The sequence below is a fragment of the Anabrus simplex genome, chromosome 3 (genome assembly GCF_040414725.1).
Source record: "Anabrus simplex isolate iqAnaSimp1 chromosome 3, ASM4041472v1, whole genome shotgun sequence".
In the NCBI taxonomy this organism is placed as follows: domain Eukaryota; kingdom Metazoa; phylum Arthropoda; class Insecta; order Orthoptera; family Tettigoniidae; genus Anabrus; species Anabrus simplex.
Window position 1 is genome coordinate 245484402 of NC_090267.1, and position 19830 is coordinate 245504231.

Below are 19830 nucleotides of genomic sequence, written 5' to 3' on the forward strand. Positions count from 1 at the left end.
ATTCGTCTACTAATGTCATTCCACGCCATCTCTCCGCTGACAGCTCGGAACATACCACTTAGTCGAGCAGCTCTGTGGATGTGGCTTATTGGATTTTTCAATTAATTCTGAAAACTGGAAAATTATCGAAGCTTTTCAAACAGGCTAAGATAATCGCCATCCTGAAACCGGGAAAAGACGGAACTGATGCTTCTCATTATCGACCAATATAACTACTCAGTATGACCTATAAGGTACTAGAAAGGCTTATTCTAAATCGCATTCAAGAGGCCATTGATCAAATCATCCCGGTCAAACAAAGTGTCTTTAGGAAACATCGGAGTTGCTGCGACAAGGTCTTAACTGTAGTAGAAGCTGGATTTCAACGAGGTCTCAAATCAGCTTCAGTTTTTGTGGATCTTAAAGCAGCTTACGGCACTTTATGGAGGGAGGGCTTGATGTCCAAATTAATTGATATCACCCCATGTCAAAAGTTGACACTTTTAATGAACAACATGCTTTCTGACAGGCACTTTAAGGTGTTCCTGAATGGGCAAGCTAGCAGGTGGAGGATTCTAAACAACGGTCTACCTCAGGGATCTGTTCTGGCCCTCATTTTGTTTAACCTGTATATCCATGACATGCCTCACACAGATTCCATGAAAATCCGGTATGCAGACAACCTAGCATTAATTATCCAGAGTAAAGGTTTCATGAACTGTGGGAATGTTCTAACTAGTGATCTGGCGAAACTGAGTGATTACTTCCACAAATGGAGACTTCAACCCAACCCAAACAAGACTGAGGTTACTGCATTCCATCTAAATAATAAAGCAGCCCAAAGGAAGCTTCGTGTGACTTTTGACGGAATTGAAGTACCCCATAACTACAATCCAATATATCTTGGAATCACTCTGGATCGGTCCTTGGAATTCAAACAACAGTGCATCAAGTTATCGAGGTAACTTGGCTCAAGAGTGAATCTACTCCGCAAGATTGCCGGAAGCAGCTGGGGGCAGACCCTAATACTCTAAGTTCCGCTGCACTCACTCTTGTGTATTCTTCTGGTGAATATTGTGCCCCTGTATGGGAAAACAGTGCTCATACCACTAAGATTGATGTGCAACTCAATGAGACCATGAGGGTTATCACTGGTACTGTTAGATCTACTCCCGCACAGTGGCTAGCAGTCCTAGCTAATATTGCTCCGCAAGATCTAAGGAGGAAAGCAGCTAAGGTAAGCGTGCCAAAGGAGATCACCTCTTATAAGAACTTTCCGTTGTATGATGCCCTGCAAGATCCACCAACAACACGTTTGAAATCACGCAAGCCACCCTGGGTTGATTTAGAAGGTATCAATTCTTTCGACATGACCTACAAGTGGCAACAACGTTTGGAACGAACATGCACCCAATAATGCTCACCTGGTTGAAGATCTTACAAAGAAGGTAGAGGGATTCCAACCACCACGCCAAACCTGATCGAAGCTGAACCGCATTAGAACGGGTCAAGGGAGGTGTGGTTACACCTTAAAGAAATGGCGTTTCCGAACATCTGCTGTCTGCGACTGTGGAGTGGAGGACCAAACCATACAACACATTGTTCAGGAGTGACCACTTCGTGCATTTGACGGTGGTCTGAAGACTCTACACCAAGTGACACCATGAGCTCTGGAATGGTTGTCAAATTTGGATATTTCCATTTGATTATTTGTAAACTTTTGTGTACATGTACAACCATCCGATATATATATATATATATTAGAAGGCGATGATGACACATTTCACTCGCTCCAAATATATGAAAGCACTTACATCCATACTTAATCAAATAACGGGAAGGCACATAACTCAATTAGTGAAGAAGTACAACTATTGCCTACACGGATAAATATCAGCATCTTCGTGGGAAAAGTTATGAACTCTTTACATATTTCTCAGACATATAACACAGCTTAAAATATCACCCTCCTTAGGATCGTTTTATTTTCACAGCACGAATACAGTTAACCGTATAACTTAATCCCATCCAATAGATGCATATAATCACATCACTAGTAGAAGCAGGAGCATATGACCTTCATGGGAACAAATGAAATGTTAATGTTTACAAAATTAATATAGAGTCATCAAGAAAACGATTGAATCTCTCAATCTTAACAGGAGTGAGTTTGAACAATATACAGGAAACACTGGTTGGGAAAGGGGTGTTTATGCGTGCTAATCGTGCCAAAAATATTCGCCGTGCGGAAGAATAAACTGGACATTGGAAGAGTAAATGATTAATGTCTCCATCTCGATTTTCACGTATACAGTAAGGCAGTTTAGTGATGTGAAAGCGATGTTTATATTGTGGTGTAAGTGCATGGTTAAAACGTAAACGGATGATGCTTGTAATGTGTCGTCGAGTGTATGAACCCTTCGCATACCAAGACTTAAGAGAGATGTGAGGTTGAAGTTGATAATAAAACTTTCCCTTACATCTGGCAGATTTACCCCATTCCTCCGGCCAAGTATGATATGCTGCTTCTTTGTTAAGAGGGTGATAGTCCGAGGGAGGTATGGCTACTGTAAGGGGAACTGTCTGTAGTTGGGCCACTTGTTTTGCTGCGGACTCTGCTTGTTCATTGCCTATTATTCCGGAATGCCCGGATAACCATAGGAAGTTAGATAAACTCTAGATTTTTTTAAAGTTGATAAATGAGATACCGGTACCAGTATCTGACATCATGCAAATACCAGTTAAAAGATGATTTGCATGTACCTAGAGACTGTAACACAATGCATCGGTATAGATGGTTGCTTTCATAAAGGAATGGGTTTTAAAATAAATTAAAGCTTGACGGATCGCAAATAATTGAGCGGAATGAATGGAGAAATGGGTGCTGGAGACAAGGAATGCAGCTCCGATGCCCTGTAGTGTTTTTGACCCATCAGTGTAAACGTCAATACCTCCGTCCATAAGAGGTGATCTTAACTTTTTATACGTAGGCTCAATACTGTATGAATGATGATGAATTCCTGGGAAATTCGCTGCAGAGGATATTATAATGTGGAGATTGCGATGAAGACTATAGAAGGAAAAATAATACAATAATGCGTAGGCAACGTATGGGTTCACAATAAGGAAGGGCGATATATATGGAGCGCTGTATATGCAGAATATATTGCCGGCGCACGACCGTTTCTAGGAGCTTTTGTATTATAATATTCATGCAAAAGTTGCAATTTTGGAACTAGTGGTGAATTCAAAAGGGCATGTTTTTGGCTAACATCTGACCACGAATCAGTAGTGGATGTTCATCGCATTCTACGAATAGAGCGTTTGTGGGTGTAGATCTAAGGGCTCCCAAGCAAATGCGTATGGCTTGATACTGTTTTGTATTGAGGTGTTTTAATGTAGAGATGGGCGCGGTGTCAATTACGGTTTTGCACTACTGTATAGACCAGGTACGATCGTATTGTTGCTCGATATAAAAAGAAAGCTGTTGTAGGGTCTGCTCGCCAATTACGTCGCGTAACTGTTGTATTTTTATATATCTTATATATTATATATTATCTATTATATCTATTATATATCTGTCGGCTTTGTGGCGTAAATGAATTACATGCTGTTTCCAACGGAGTTTATTATCTACGATTTTTCCAAGGTATGTATCATGGGTGGTCAAAGGAATTTCATACCCATCAAACTTCATAGGGGAGCGGTCATATGTACGTTTTGTGTAAAAATCATCGGCGTACATTTCGTAATTGAAAGTTGAAAACCACGTAAGTTGAGCCAGGTTGAGACAGTACTCATTACACGTGATAAATGGTTTTCGCACTCATCTATACTGTTATGGGAAAAATATATAACAAAGTCATCCGCATAGGCTAATAGTCTGGCAGATTGTTGTAGGATAATTCGTTCAAGGTCACTCATATAAAGTGCAAACAGAAGACCACTTAATATATCACCTTGAGGTAACCCGTGCGACGATTGGCGACTAGGAATGTGATGTGTAGGGGATTTAATTGTTAACGTACGATATTATACAATCATTGCAAAATATGTATGAATTTAAGAAGAACGCCTTTTAATGCAAACTTTTCCCAGAGGATATGCAGGAGGGCTGAGTCATGTGCACTTTGTATGTCTAAAAATATTGCAATAGTACTTTGTTTACGATGGCGAGCTAAGAGGATGTCAATAATACGAGTATTTATGGGATATTGGGTGTTTCTTCTTTTTATAAAAGCATATTGGGCTTGGGGGAGAAGATGATAATATTCTAAAGTCCAAACGAAGCGTTGCATAAGAATTCTAAAAAAGGTTTTGCGTAGATACGAGCCTAAGACAATGTTGCGATAATTTGCAGAGTCAGATGATATTTTGTGGGGATTTAGTATGGGTAATAACAAGAATTTATTCCACTGAACTGGTGTGTGGGTAGTTAGTAAGATAGTAAGTTAGTATTATAAAAGTGAGAAGAATGTGTTTCGCTCGATCGAGTATTAAGCGCAGCAAGATATATGTAATATAATCTGGTCCTGGTGAAGAATTGGATGCAGTTGCTAGGGCCGATTCTAATTCTTTTATATGAATAGGTTGAAGCAAAGTTAAACATTCAGAATTGGGTTAAGTTTCGGAGGAGACTAAGGGAGGAACTGTGTAAGCCGGAGTTAGGGAAGTAAGGAATGGACATAGAATTGAGCTGGGTATTGTTTTTGTATTGAATGTTGTGATGCGCGCGTGAGGGCTTTAACTGCATTCCACAGTTGAATGGGTGATATATGGTTAATATGGGACGATATAAACTCTCTCCAAGCTCTTCTGCGTTTATAATTAAAATTTGGTTTTGAATACGCGATGTGTTATTTTAGTCTGAAATAGTTAATAGGAGTTAAAGCTTTACGATATGTTTGGAATGGCACTCTTCGCTTTTGTATAAGCTGGTGACACTCGCTATCCCACGAATGTGTACATTGTGTACATTGAGAGGGGTGAGGCGGTGAATCGTAACCGATTTATATTTTTTTTTGCTAGGGGCTTTACGTCGCACCGACACAGATAGGTCTTATGGCGACGATGGGATTGGAAAAGCCTAGGAGTTGGAAGGAAGCGGCCGTGGCCTTAATTAAGGTACAGCCCCAGCATTTGCCTGGTGTGAAATTGGGAAACCACGGAAAACCATCTTCAGGGCTGCCGATAGTGGGATTCGAACCTACTATCTCCCGGATGCAAGCTCACAGCCGCGCGCCTCTACGCGCACGGCCAACTCGCCCGGTACCGATTTATACGGATGAATATTATTAATGTAATTATTCAGTATCATAAGTAGTGTAGAATACGTTACCTGTTGATCCTGTAATTGACTGTGGTGTGTATAAGATATGTGCTATATACCTGGGGATTAAAGTTACGGAGCATTCGGATATTGCTTACTCGTACTGGGTCGCTACGGAGAGAAATGGGTTTTCCTATACCGTATGTAATAATAATTGGAAAATGGTCGCTAGTATACGTATCGGATGATGTATTCCATGTGATACTTGGAGACATGAAGCTACAACATAACGTTAGATCAACGGCACTGCGGGGTGGGATCCTGGAGGAGATTGTCTTGTGGAGGAGCCATCGTTTAGAACAATAAGGTCATGATTGTGGGACACCGTAACAAGGTGAGAGCCTTTATATGTATCAATAATACTTCCCCACAGTGTGTGGTGGCTGTCGAAGTCTCCAAGGAAATAATATGTGACAAATTATCAAATTTGGAATAAAATTGAGAACATTATGATTTTTGAATGAAAATGTCTGTTGGACTATAGGTGTCAATAAGATATAAGTTGTTGTACGTAATGCCCACTACAAAAGTACTGTATTTGGGATCGAATAGGGAATACATAATAATTGATAAGGAATGGTATGGTGAATTAATACTGCCACACCTTGACCATCGTGAAGCTCAATGTTATATCCGGAAATATGAAAATCGATGTGGGGTGGAAACCATGTTTCCTGTATAGCGATAAATTGAGGGGAGGTTTCTTGAATGATCAATTTTACTTCATTTTACTTTATGGATCACGCTCCTGGCGTTCCATTGCGTGATGTGTATCATAAAACTGAATTATATGGAATATACGGTCTCGTAGTTGATAAATAACGAAAGAGATCTGTGGTTGATTCCCCAATATTTGTAAAAGGAGTAACAACGTTTGTTGTATTTGGTTTTGTAAACGTTCTTAATGACTTTCGACTGGGTGATCCGGCTGGAGTAGGGGGACACGATTGGGCATATCGCATGCCGTGGACAAGGAAGGTTGGGTTGTGGAAGTGGTGATGGGGTAAATTGAGAAAATACGGGTTGCGTTGGTGGCAATATCGAGTCTCGAACGAGGGACATGTGACCTGCCCTATCATACCCTGGGGGTGGAGTGGGTCTGGGCGGTTGAATTAGGACTTGGGTAAATTTACGCTTACGAGGATTTTCCATAGGGGATGAAGTGGGTTCTCGTGAAAGTGGGGGAAATTGTTGTGGATGTTGCGCAGGCTAGTAAGTTGGAGGGGCAATTTTGGATTTGGCCTCTACAAATGTGATATTTTCCGGTCTCATTATCTTTTTAACGAGTCGTTGATGTTTGTGCTCTGTACATTCAGAGGAACCAGTCAAATGCGTCCCTTTTGCAAAGAGCACATTTACGAAATTGTTCGGTGCACTGATTTGTTGCATGCTGCAAAGAACAAAGTCCACATCTACTGTATATTCTTGTGCCTTACATTTTATTTTCGTATGCTCATACCTCTGACATTTCTTACAGAGTATGAGGGCAAAAATAAAGGGTTCAACGTCCAAATACACTCTAAATAAGGAAACCTGCTGTGGCAGGTTCTGTGTGCGGAAAACGACTTTTACTGGTCCTGTTGGGATATATTGAATACGATCATTGTGCACAACTTTCCGGTTAAGCCGTTGGATACATTTTACCGAAACTATCGATTTTAAGTTTCTGAGTATTTCAGCATCCGTCAGTTCCTTATCAACTCCATGTATTAGACCAACACGGAGATCACTTGAATTGGGGATGTATGCTTTAACGTTAAGGGTATCAAGTATATGATTGCGTAGAAAGTCATTTACTTTAGCCGCATAGTCAAATGTGAACTGCAAACGATTACGTCCCTTTCGAGATATAGATTTGACTTAAATTCCATTATCATAAAACATACGTCCATAGGGTGAAATTGGCCAATATTTTTATCACTGACGGATTCAACAAACACTATGTATGGCTCATAATGTGATTCGGGATAATACTCGTGCTCAACTTTGGGTGGGGGCTTTCGACAGGCATTATCACTTTGTTTAACTGGTGGTTGCATTTGTTGAGAATTCTCAGAGGGAGGATTCGCTATAGCTTCACCTTCCATAGGCACTATTTCTTCATGACCCACAAGTAAATTAACAGGCGGATCTGTCCCTCCACTGGAGGTCGCCATCACTCACACGTAGTACTACTAAGATATATGTGATATAAAACACGCACTGGTTAGCGCTGCGTCAAGCGCACTCAACACCGTATTCGCACTAGACAACTTACTTGCTGTGATGTTCAGTAGGAACACACCTTGGAAATACTGTAAAGACTATCTTCTTCTTCTTCTTCTTCTTCTTCTTCTTGGTGAAAGTTATGGACTCTTTACGTGTCGCTCACTCACACAACGTAGTTTATAGGACCACTCTCACAAATGACATTAAGCACTCACTCCACACACGTAGTAAACCGTATATTCAGAATCCGCCCAACAAATGCTCATTTAAAAATCACTCTTGGAAGCAGGAGCGTATGACCTTCATTGAAACAAATTAAATATTACAGTTCACAAAACTAATTTAGTGTCATTATTGATTATTTCAAATAGCGGGAGTGAGCTCAAATAATAAACAGGAAACACTGGTTGGGAAAAGGGTTTTCAAACGTGCTAGACGGGTCAAAAATAGTCCCCGCGCTGAAGAATAAACGGGACATTGAAAACTTAAATGGTTGTATCTCCATCTTGATCACCACATATGCAGTGAGGCAGGTTGGTAATGTGGAAGCAATATTTATATTGTGGTGTAAGGGCATGATTAAAACGTAAACGAATTATGTTTGTGATGCCTCGCTGGGTATAGGAACCCTTAACATACCAAGGTTTGGGAGGTTTGTGGGCTTGAATTTCTTAATACAATTTTCCTTTACTCCGAGCAGATTTTCACCATGATATGCTATATCTTTGATGAAGCAATAATAATCAGGGTAAGGTGTAGCTACTGTAAGGGCATCAGTTGGAAGCTGGGCCGCATTTTAGTAGCAGAATCTGCTTGTTCATTGCCTATTATACCTGTATGCCCTGGTACCCATACCAATGTTAAATAAACTCCAGATTGTTCGAGTTGATAAATAAGATACTTAACATTATATAAATACCAATTAAGAGAGGAGGTAAATGAAGATAGCGACTGTAGCACATTAAACCATCAGTGTAAATGGTTACTTTCGTAAAGGAGTGTTTTTTAATATAAATTAGAGCTTGTCGGATCGCAAATAATTCAGAAGAAAAATAGATAATTTATTCGGTAGATGGAATTGTTCAGTAACGAGAGTGTTGGAGACAAAGAATGCGGCACTTACTCCCTTCAGGGTTTTTGACCCGTCAGCATATATGTCAATGCCACGGTCCGAAAGGGGAAATCTCAACTTTTTGTTCGCGGGCTCTAAAATAGGCGAAATATGATATGTTCCTTGAAAATTCGCAGCCGGGGGGATAATTATGTGAGGAGTGAAATGAAGGCTAGCGAAGGAAAAGAAATACGAAGGCAGCGTAGGTGTTCTCAATAATGGAGCTCGATGTATAATGTAGTACTGTATAGGCGTAATATATTGCTGGCGTGCGACCAATTCTAGGGGCTTTCGCTTGATAATATTCATGCAGTAGTTGCAATTTCGGAATTAGTGGTGAAGTCGAGAGGGCAAGTTTTTAAAGAAGTTATTTCTTGGTTAACATTTGTCGGCGAATCAAAAGCGGGTGTTCGCCTGATTCCACAAGTAGGGGATTTGTGGGGGTGGTTGTAAGGGCTCCCAGAAAAATACGTAGGACTTGATATTGTATTATATTTAGCTGTGTTAGAGTAGAGATTGGCGCAGTATCAATAACGTGTGAACTATAATCCATATATGAGCGTGTTGTTGCTCGATATAAGGATATGGCTGTGAAGGTGTCCGCTCCCCAATGACGTCGCGTGTCTGTTTTGACTACTTTAATGTATCCGTCAGATTTGTGGCGTAAGTTATTGATATGCTGTTTCCAATTGAGTTTGTGATCTAAGATTACCCCAAGGAATTTATGATGGGTGGTAAAGGGAATGTCATACCCGTCAAACGTAATCGGGAAGTTGTCATAATTAAGTTTGTTAGAAAACAATCATCGCCGCACATTTCGTAATTGAGAGTTGGAAACCATGTGTATTTAGCCAAGTTAACGCTGTACTCATAACACTTCATAAACGTTTTCTGCACTAGTCTATATTATCATGGGAGTGATATATAACAAAATCGTCTGCATAAGCTAATATTCGGGACGTTTGTATGATAAGCTGTTCAAGGTCACTCATATAGAGTGCGACAAGAATGCCACCGAAAATATCACGCTGAGGTAGCCCATGCGGAGAATGACGTCTAGAAATGTGATGTTGAGCTGATTTAATTGTTAGCTTACGGTATGGAAGCAATTATTGTCAAATATATAAGAACTGAAGTGGTATACTTCTCAAAGCAAGATTTTCCCAGAGGAGGTGGAGAGGAACTGAGTCGTACGCACGCTGTATATCTAAAATATTGCTATGGTGCTTTGCTTACGATGTCGTACTAAACGTATATCAATGATAAGAGTATTTATAGGATCATGAGGGCTTCGTCCTTTCAGGAAGGCTTAGTGGGTTTTGGAGACAAAATTATAATACTCGAAGGTCCAAATGAATCGTTGCAGAGAATTTGAAACAAGTTTTACGTAGACATGAAGCTAAGACGATCCCTCGCTAGTTACTGGGGTCAGATGGTATTTTATGTGGTTTTAGTATTGGTAGTAAAAGGAATTCATTCCACTGTACAGGTATTTGTGTGGTTATTAATATATTGTTATAAAAGTCGAGAAGGACGTGGTTTCCTTTTTGGGGTAGTAAGTGGAGCATGGTATATGTAATATAGTCTGGTCTTGGTGAATATTTGGACGATGTAGATAGGGCCGACTCTAATTCTCGGGAGTGGTAGGTTGAAGCAGGGTTGGGAATTGGGACTTGGAAGGGTTTTCAGAGGAAACAATAGAAGGCACCGTGTAGTCCGGGGACAGGGAAGTAAGAAATTAAAATAAAATTGAGCTGGCTGTTGTCTTTCGTATTGTGTGTTGTGATGCGCGCGTAAGGATTCGTACAGCATTCGACAGTTGGGTGGCTGGTATATGAGCAGTTAGGAACGAAATACACCTTTTCTATGCTGTTCATTGTTTAGAATTTAAAATTTGTTTCGAGTGAACAGTATGTTGTTTTAAGCGCAGATAATTGGAAGGAGTTAATGATTTACGATAAGTTTGAAATAATAATCTACGCATTTGTATAAGCTGGTGACATTCTTTATCCCACCAGTGTATACAGTGAGAGGGTCGAGGCGGAGAGTGAGTAACCAATTTATATGGGTGAGAGGTATTATTGTAATTATCCATAATGTCGATTAGTGTGGAATATGTTAAATGTGGCCGTGTAATTGGCTGAGTTGAGTATGAAGGTATGCATGAGCGTCAAAATTTCGAAGCGATCGGACATTGCTAACTCTTACGGGATCAACAGGGAGTGGAATGGTTTCCAATGCTATAAGTAATAACAATTGGGAAATGATCTAGCATACGTATCTCATAATGTATTCCACGTGGTGATTGGAGCCATAAAGCAGCAACATAAAGTGAGATCGACGGCTGGGACGGGATCCCGGTGGTGATAATTGCGTGGGGGAACCATTGTTAAGAATGATGGGGTCATGATGGTGGGAAGCCATAAGGAGGTGAGAGCCTTTAGATATGTCAGTAATGTGTCCCCACATTGTGTGGTGGCTGTCGAAGTCTCCAAGGAAGAGGATATTCGAGAAATTATCAAATTGTTGATAAAATTGTGACCATTTTGTTTCATTAATAAAAATGTCTCGAGAGCAATAAATATTAATAATATGTAGGTTATTATGGGAAATTCCTATTACAAAGGTATTTGGGACTTGGTTGGGGATAGGAAGTATTGTGAATAAGTATCGACACACCACCGTAACTCAAGCCATCACTACGTTCGATATTATATCCTGTAATATGAAAGTCGATTTGGGAAGAAAGCCATGTTTCCTTTAGCAATGATTTGAGGGGTAGTCTCCTTAATAAGCAATTATAGTTCACACTATTTACGAAGTACGCTCCTGGTGTTCTAATGAGTGATGTTTATCATAGAAATCAAGGATATTAGATATATTTTCTCGGAGTTGATAAATAACATTGGAGATTTGTGGTTTATCTCCCATCATTTGAAGAATGAGTAACATAATTTGGTGTATTTCGTTTTGGAGATGGTTTTTTTGGCACTTTACAGGATGACCCGGCGGAAGTAGCGGGTCACTGTTTGTCATGTCTCTTGCAGTTGACGTTGAAGGCTGTGGCTGAGTGAAGGGTGATGAATTAGATTGAATAAATGGGTGTGCTGGAGACATTGACTTGTCTTGGAGAAGGGTCATGTATCCTGCTCTATCATAACCTGCTGGTGGAGTAGGTCTGGGGTTTTGAATAACAACTTGGGTGAATTTCCGTTTACGACGATTGTCTATAGTGGGGGTAGGAGTTTCTCGAGAGAGTGGTGGAAAAAGTTAAGGATGTTGATCGAGATAGAAAGTTGGGGGTTCAATTTTGGAGGTAGCCTCCGGAAATGTAATGTTTTCTGAACTCATGATCTTTTTAACAAGTTGTTGGTGTTTATGCGCCGGACAGCCGAGATGGCCAGTCGAATGTGCCCTTTGGCAGTGAATGCATTTACGGAAGTTTTCGGTGCACTGAGTTGTAGCGTACTGTAAAACGGAACGTCGAAATTGACGAGCAGACAGCCAGATGGCGTCAAATTGAAATGTCTGCACACGGTAGCTGAGGCCATACGTTATTATTATTATTATTATTATTATTATTATTATTATTATTATTATTATTATTATTATTATTATTATTATTATTATTATATTATTATTACCTACACGTAATATATTTGAACTGGGGATATAGGCTTTGGCCTTGATGGTTGTAAGTATAGGATGACGTGAGAAGTCGTTCGCTTGGGCCGCATATTGGAATGCAACCTGTAAATGATTACGACCTTTTCTCGATATGGATTTGACATAGATATCGTTGTCATAAAAATACGGCGCAAGGCGATGGGATGTAATTGTCCGCTGTTTTTATCACTAACTGATTCGACAAACACAATATAGGGACACTTAATCTCTATTACCTGAAATTCTATTATGCGAATTTTTCAATTTCTCGAAGCAAACGTTTCCTATCTAGAAGAACGAAAAATTCTGTAATTCAAATTTTGTTCGACATTAACTGTGCAAAACGGCACTTACACTACTATACAGTACACCTTGTCGGCCGACCTCGTTATGCTTACCTAGCGACTTACCTGTTCACCCCGGGTGTGCTGACCATAGGCAGTTGAGCTTGAGCCCTCTCCTGTAGCGTCAGCAGACCAGGCGTTACTGCTATTCGATTTTAAATGATAGTGTTTTTACAGCGATAACAGATGTTGAAAACTATGTGAAAGAAAGCAAGCTTGAGAGTAAATAACAGAAGAAGGTGTTAACGGAGGTTTCATGTTCCTCTTGTATGTGTTCTGTTTTCGACAGTAAATATATGATTCGATTATGTGCTATACATGTTCAAAAGGAGTAACTCTCCATATCTCGAAATTTCGATACCTCGAAATAAAATTTACGTCGAGATATTCGACTGTAATTCTTATTGTACTACTGATCCTCGACTTCTGTAGCGAAAATGGCCCTCCGACTAGACCCGGAAGGATGCTGACCTTGAGGGAGACCACTGACGTGATGGGCAGATAACATCCTGGAAGATGTGAGGGATGTAGGCCTCAAATCTTAAGATGTACAATTTATTTATTTTATTTATTTACTAGCTGATATACCCGTGCTTTACTACGGAATTGTACATTGTATACAGAATTCTAGGTTAGGTAGAGTACACGTTGTGGGCAAAATTGTATTGAATTGCATAGCTCTTAACGTTACCCTAGAAACGCGACGGAAATTCAGCAAACGTCTTTTCTCATATGAAGACTGCGTTAGGGAACTTTCATTGTCATGGTAGGCCCGCTTGCCTACCATCAGACACAATCAGGTTAGGGAGTTTTCATTATAATGGCAGGCACTCAATATCCACCTGCCTTTTTATATCCTCAGAAAGACTGTCTTAGTGGTTTTCCTAACTGAAATGAACATAGGTCATAGCGGTGACGTCAGTAAGAATGGCACGATTAAAAGTAATGCTTTCATATTAAATACTCTATCAAATGAAAACCACATATTTTCTTACTTTTAACGAATATTACTAAGCTGCCGATCTAACATACCAAAGTTCCAGAGCTGGAATAAGCAAGCCGCAGACATCCTTGATCTGTGAACACTCTACGTCTTTTTTGTTCAGCGGGGGCGGGGGGCAATAGTGGAGAGTCCCAGGACAGAAACTATCCCCTTTTACTAATCTGTTTCCTAGAAGTTCCCGCTGAGTCGGAAAATCTCAATTCACTACACTGGCGGCGGAAAAATCTATCTGACTTGGACGCAAATTCTTCCTCCAACCCAGAGGATAAAACTCCTCTTCACTGATAATTTGGAATAAAATGAATGCAGAATTTAATTAAAAGTGAAGAGGAAGAAGTTTTTCATAAGAAACGACTCCTTTCTGGGTTGAATTTTGAATTATTTAGTAAATTGTGGTGCTATAATTTGGAATAGGCTTAAATTGTAATTCTAGACCAGGTCATACTACTACTACTACTACTACTACTACTACTACTACTACTGAGCCTCTGCCTTAAGTGTGCACACTGCTCATTCAAAACAGCGCGGCAGAGTAGGGTTCGAATAGCTGGAATACTATGATGTACCAGTGTGTTACGTACCAACAGTATCAGAAAATGTACGAACCAGAGGAATGGCATGCTAAAGAAGAACGTTTTCTTACTCCCCAGCTATTTTTCAATCAATCAATCAATCAATCAATCAATCAATCAATCAATCAATCAATCAATCAATCAATCAATCAATCAATCAATCAATCAATCAATCAATACTGATCTGCATTTAGGGCAGTCGCCCAGGTGGCAGATTCCCTATCTGTTGCTTTCCTAGCCTTTTCCTACATGATTTCAAAGAAATTGGAAATTTATTGAACGTCTCCCTGGGTAAGTTATTCCAATCCCTAACTCCCCTTCCTATAAATGAATATTTGCCCCAGTTTGTCCTCTTGAATTCCAACTTTATCTTCATATTGTGATCTTTCCTACTTTTATAAACGCCATTCAAACTTATTCATCTACTAACGTCATTCCACGCCAACTCTCCGCTGACAGCTCGGAACATACCACTTAGTCGAGCAGCTCTTCTTCTTTCTCTCAATTCTTCCCAACACAAACATTGCAACATTTTTGTAACGCTACTCTTTTGTCGGATATCACCCAGAACAAATCGAGCTGCTTTTCTTTGGATTTTTTTCCAGTTCTTGAATCAGGTAATCCTGGTGAGGGTCCCATACACTGGAACCATACTCTAGTTGGGGTCTTACCAGAGAATTATATGCCCTCTCCTTTACATCCTTACTACAACCCCTAAACACCCTCATAACCATGTGCAGAGATCTGTACCCTTTGTTTACAATCCCATTTATGTGATTACCCCAATGAAGATCTTTCCTTATGTTAACACCTAGATACTTACAATGATCCCCAAAAGGAACTTTCACCCCTTCATCGCAGTAATTAAAACTGAGAGGACTTTTCCTATTTGTGAAACTCACAACCTGACTTTTAACCCCGTTTATCATCATACCATTGCCTGCTGTCCATCTCACAACATTTTCGAGGTCACGCTGCAGTTGCTCACAATATTGTAACTTATTTATCACTCTATAGAGAATAACATCATCCGCAAAAAGCCTTACCTCCGATTCCACTCCTTTACTCATATCATTTATATATATAAGAAAACATAAAGGTCCGATAATACTGCCTTGAGGAATTCCCCTCTTAATTATTACAGGGTCAGATAAAGCTTCACCTAGCCTAATTCTCTGAGATCTATTTTCTAGAAATATAGCAACCCATTCAGTCACTCTTTTGTCTAGTCCAATTGCACTCTGCCAGTAGTCTCCCATGATCCACCCTATCAAATGCTTTAGACAGGTCAATCGCGATACAGTCCATTTGACCTCCAGAATCCAAGATATCTGCTATATCTTGCTGGAATCCTACAAGTTGAGCTTCAGTGGAATAACCTTTCCTAAAACCGAATTGCCTTCTATCGAACCAGTTATTTCCCGCCAATATTCAGTCACGCTGTTATACACGGTACGCAGCAGTAATCCTATCTATCGGCGTTAAGAGGCAGAATAAGATACAAAGAACATCACAACAAACAATGGTCAATGTAATGTTATTGTTGATCAATGTTGTGCGCTTTCGATATTTTAGGCCTTCACATTTAGTTTTCTTCCGACTCTGAAATGCCACTCTTATCGTAGTCAGTACGGTAAAACTGAATAAAACATAAATTATCGGAAATTGTATTCTCTATAACTTTTGTTACGTAGTACTTTTCAATAGGACCAATAACATAGGTATTTAAAGATTATATTTTAGGCGCCTTCCCCTAAACTACAATTTCATCCAGGGTGAATAAAATTGTTTATAGCTTAGACTGTAGTTTCTTATTCTCCGACTCTGTATACTTATTTTCATTAACTTCTATTAACCCATCTTCTCGTTGCTCGGCGTTGATATGGACTTAACAACAAAAATACAAATTCATGAATATCTGTGTTATCATAGCCGGTACGGTAAAAATGTACAAGACATTTAATTCTATATAACTTTAGTTATTATCCGCACACTTTATCTTGGTGCATTTGTATACGGGGTTGAGGAGTAAGGAGGGAGCTGCCCCGGCATCGATAGTGCTGCCAACTGAATGAAAATGAAATCTGAATTGCATTGAGAATATGATCGATCGATATGAAATTTCTAAACCGTTATCATCTTAAGCCAACAACTATGTCACACACACATTATATAACATTATAAAACATTTCTCGATGCGAATCTTGTTCCTAGCATCAATTCTATACTTTGGCTTTGTTGTGTAAACAACAACAGTACTAGTACGTAAAGTGTACACCAGATGTCGCACAACGATGCTTAAGCGAATCATAGTTTGTGTTTCAAAGGTTGCCAGTACGAATCTCGAAGATCGCCGAGGTCGACCGATTCAGCACTAGGGTGTAAATGCACCAAGATAAAGTGTGCGGATAATATGTAGTATTTATCGATAAGACCACTAATAACATAAATATTTGAGAATTACATTTTAGGCCTTCCTGTAAACTATCATTTCACTCAGCAAATAAAATTATTTATAACCTAGATTGTAGAGGCTCATACCCCGACTTTACATAACGATTTTCTTTAAATTCTCTTCAACCGTTTTCTCGTGATGCGTGTACAGACAGACAGACAGACAGACAGACAGACAGACAGACAGACAGACAGACAGACAGACAGACAGACAGACAGACAGACAGACAGACAGACAGACAGACAGACAGACAGACAGACAGACAGACAGACAGACAGACAGACAGACAGACAGACAGACAGACAGACAGACAGACAGACAGACAGACAGACAGACAGACAGACAGACAGACAGACAGACAGACAGACAGACAGACAGACAGACAGACAGACAGACAGGCATTACGGAAAAGTAAAAAGTGCATTTCCTTGTTACTTTAGACATGACCGGTACAGAAATACCATTATTTTCAAATTCTGAGCAATGTACAGACAAAACTCTTATTTCATGTAAATAAATGTATTTATTTATTTATTTATTTATTTATTTATTTATTTATTTATTTATTTAGCGTATGGCTTTTAGCGCCGAAAGTATCCAAGGGCATGTTCGGCTCGCCAGGCCTTTCTATTTGACGCCGCCCTTGGGTGACCTACGCATCTGGGTGTGAGATGATGATGATAATGAGGTAGAGAGAAGGTGAAACCCGGTGTCGGAACATGGTCTACTCCTGTCGGATAACACCAATACTTAAGACCCCATCCGACGGGCGAATCGCCATCAGCAGCGCCATATACTCAAGCTTTTGGCACGCAATTCCTTGTAGAAATGGTATACCACTATATCTACTGCTCTGCCGGTGAAATTATTCTACAGCAACGGGACTCGAACCAGCTAATTTCGGTGTCGGACCATAAAGACTTAACGCTTTAACGATCATGTCCACCAGACGGGCAGTTCTGTGGTCATAGCATATGATTTGGAAAAGGGCGCCTGTAGTAATTCGTCGTCGAAGGATATATCTCCGGAAGGAAAAAAAAAAAGTATTTACGCGTTCTCTGTCTGTCATTCCAGAAAAACAAGTAACTGCGACATCCGGCTTAGAACAAGGCGTCTGCCAGAAGATTAGAGAGAATACAACTTTATAGTGAAGTTTCTACGAAGAGCACAATTCTGAGGATGGAAGAAACTATACCATATAGATGACATCATTTAGGACTGTTATGGCAAGCCTAAACGCCACCAGTATTCATACACAACAGCATGAAAGTTCAAAGCAGATGATACAACAATTGCAGGTTCAGCGAGGAGAGGCTAACCATAGCAGTACAGCAGATTGTGTTAATGTTGATGACCATTGTTTTATGTATTCAATATATTCAATCATAGGATAACGAAATAACGGACAAAAGCTAGTGAAAAAATGAGAATCCACAACCTTTTTTCCAGTCATTCGACCGGGTCAGTGATTGAATGATCTAGCGACGAGGATAGGAATTGTGCCGGCTGCCTAAGCCTGTCCCACTCCTCTGGGGCAATGATTAATGACTGGCAGATGAAATGAAATGATATTGGAGAGTGTTGCTGGAATGAATGATGACAGGGAAAATCGGAGTACTCGGAGAAAAACCTTTCCCGCCTCCGCTTTGTCCAGCACAAATTTTACATGGAGTGACGGGGATTTGAACAACGGAACCCAGCGGGGAGAGGCCGGCGCGCTGCCGCCTGAGCCACGGAAGCTCTTTCGAAAGCTAGTATTTGATATATTTAATTAAGAATGTGCTCTATTTAAATCATAATGAAGACATTGTCTTTATTGCGTGAGATAGATACACATACTGATCACGTCTCTTATACAATGATTCTTCTTATTATTATTGCTGGCCTTTTCTCCAATTTTGGGGTTGGCACTGGATCCTGATTTGGTCCAGTTTTACGGCTGGATGCCTTTCCTGTCGCCAACACTAAGTGGAGGGATGTATGTTTCTGTGGGGCTTAGTAGTGTTGTGTGTGAATGAAGAGAACTGTATTAAGTTGAACACAAACATTCAGTCCGCGAGCCTGAGGAATTAATCGTTCTCAGTTAAAATCCTCAACTGGGCCGGGAATCGAACCCAGGGCCCTCTGAACTGATACCAGTACACTGACCATTCAACCAAAGAGCCAAACCTTCTATTACAGAATAATAATAATAATAATAATAATAATAATAATAATAATAATAATAATAATAATAATAATAATAATAATAATAATAATAATAAAGCAAATCACGTTCTCCTTAGTGAGTGAAACCGTATTCTAATAACAAATATATCGATCATTTCTGCATATATATTTACTTATTTTACTACTGGTTCAACGTCGCTCTAACACATAGATGGAAGGATGGGAAAGGGCTAGAATTGGGAATGTTGCTGTCGAAGGCCCTGTATTCGCCTGGTGTGAAAACGAGAAACCATGAAAGAAACATGTTCAGGGCTGTCGACGGTGGAATTCGAACACTTCATCTCCCGAATGCGAAATCAGAGCTGGGCGACCCTAATCGCACAGCTAACTCGCCCGGTAAAAATTTAATAGAAATATTATGCTACAACTGCCGTGGTAAAAGGGCTGACATTCGAGCGCTGGGCGCGAAGAGCTATGGGCATAATATTATGGCAAAGCGAAAGCAAAAGCCACCAGGGGCTATTTGCAAGAACGCTGATTTAGGAGTCAATGAACTCAACAGATGATTTGAAAACCTTTTAGATCCTTAAGATCAAAATCGTCATTGAAAATTTAGAAATCTAACCTTCAATTCTATATCTTAATTTCCTTCTAATTCACAGTCTGCGTAGGTTGGTTATATGCTAATCTTGTGCCATGATACGTATTTGACCTGAGTCAGGCTCCTCACTTTCGTCTTCCCTTTCCGAATTTCCTTGGCCAACGCTCTCTTTCGACTTCCTAATTGTCAGGATTACGACAATTATCAATCCGCATCGTTGAATTCGGGAATGTTAAAAAAATCGTACGGGACAAAATTCCGACTCCTCGACGTCTGTTTAAACCATCAGCAGCCGGGACGGACGTTAATTTAGTTTTATTATTACTATTGTCGTTATATTTTTATTAGCACTTTACAGGCTATATCAATGCCACGGCATAATTTCTTTTAATT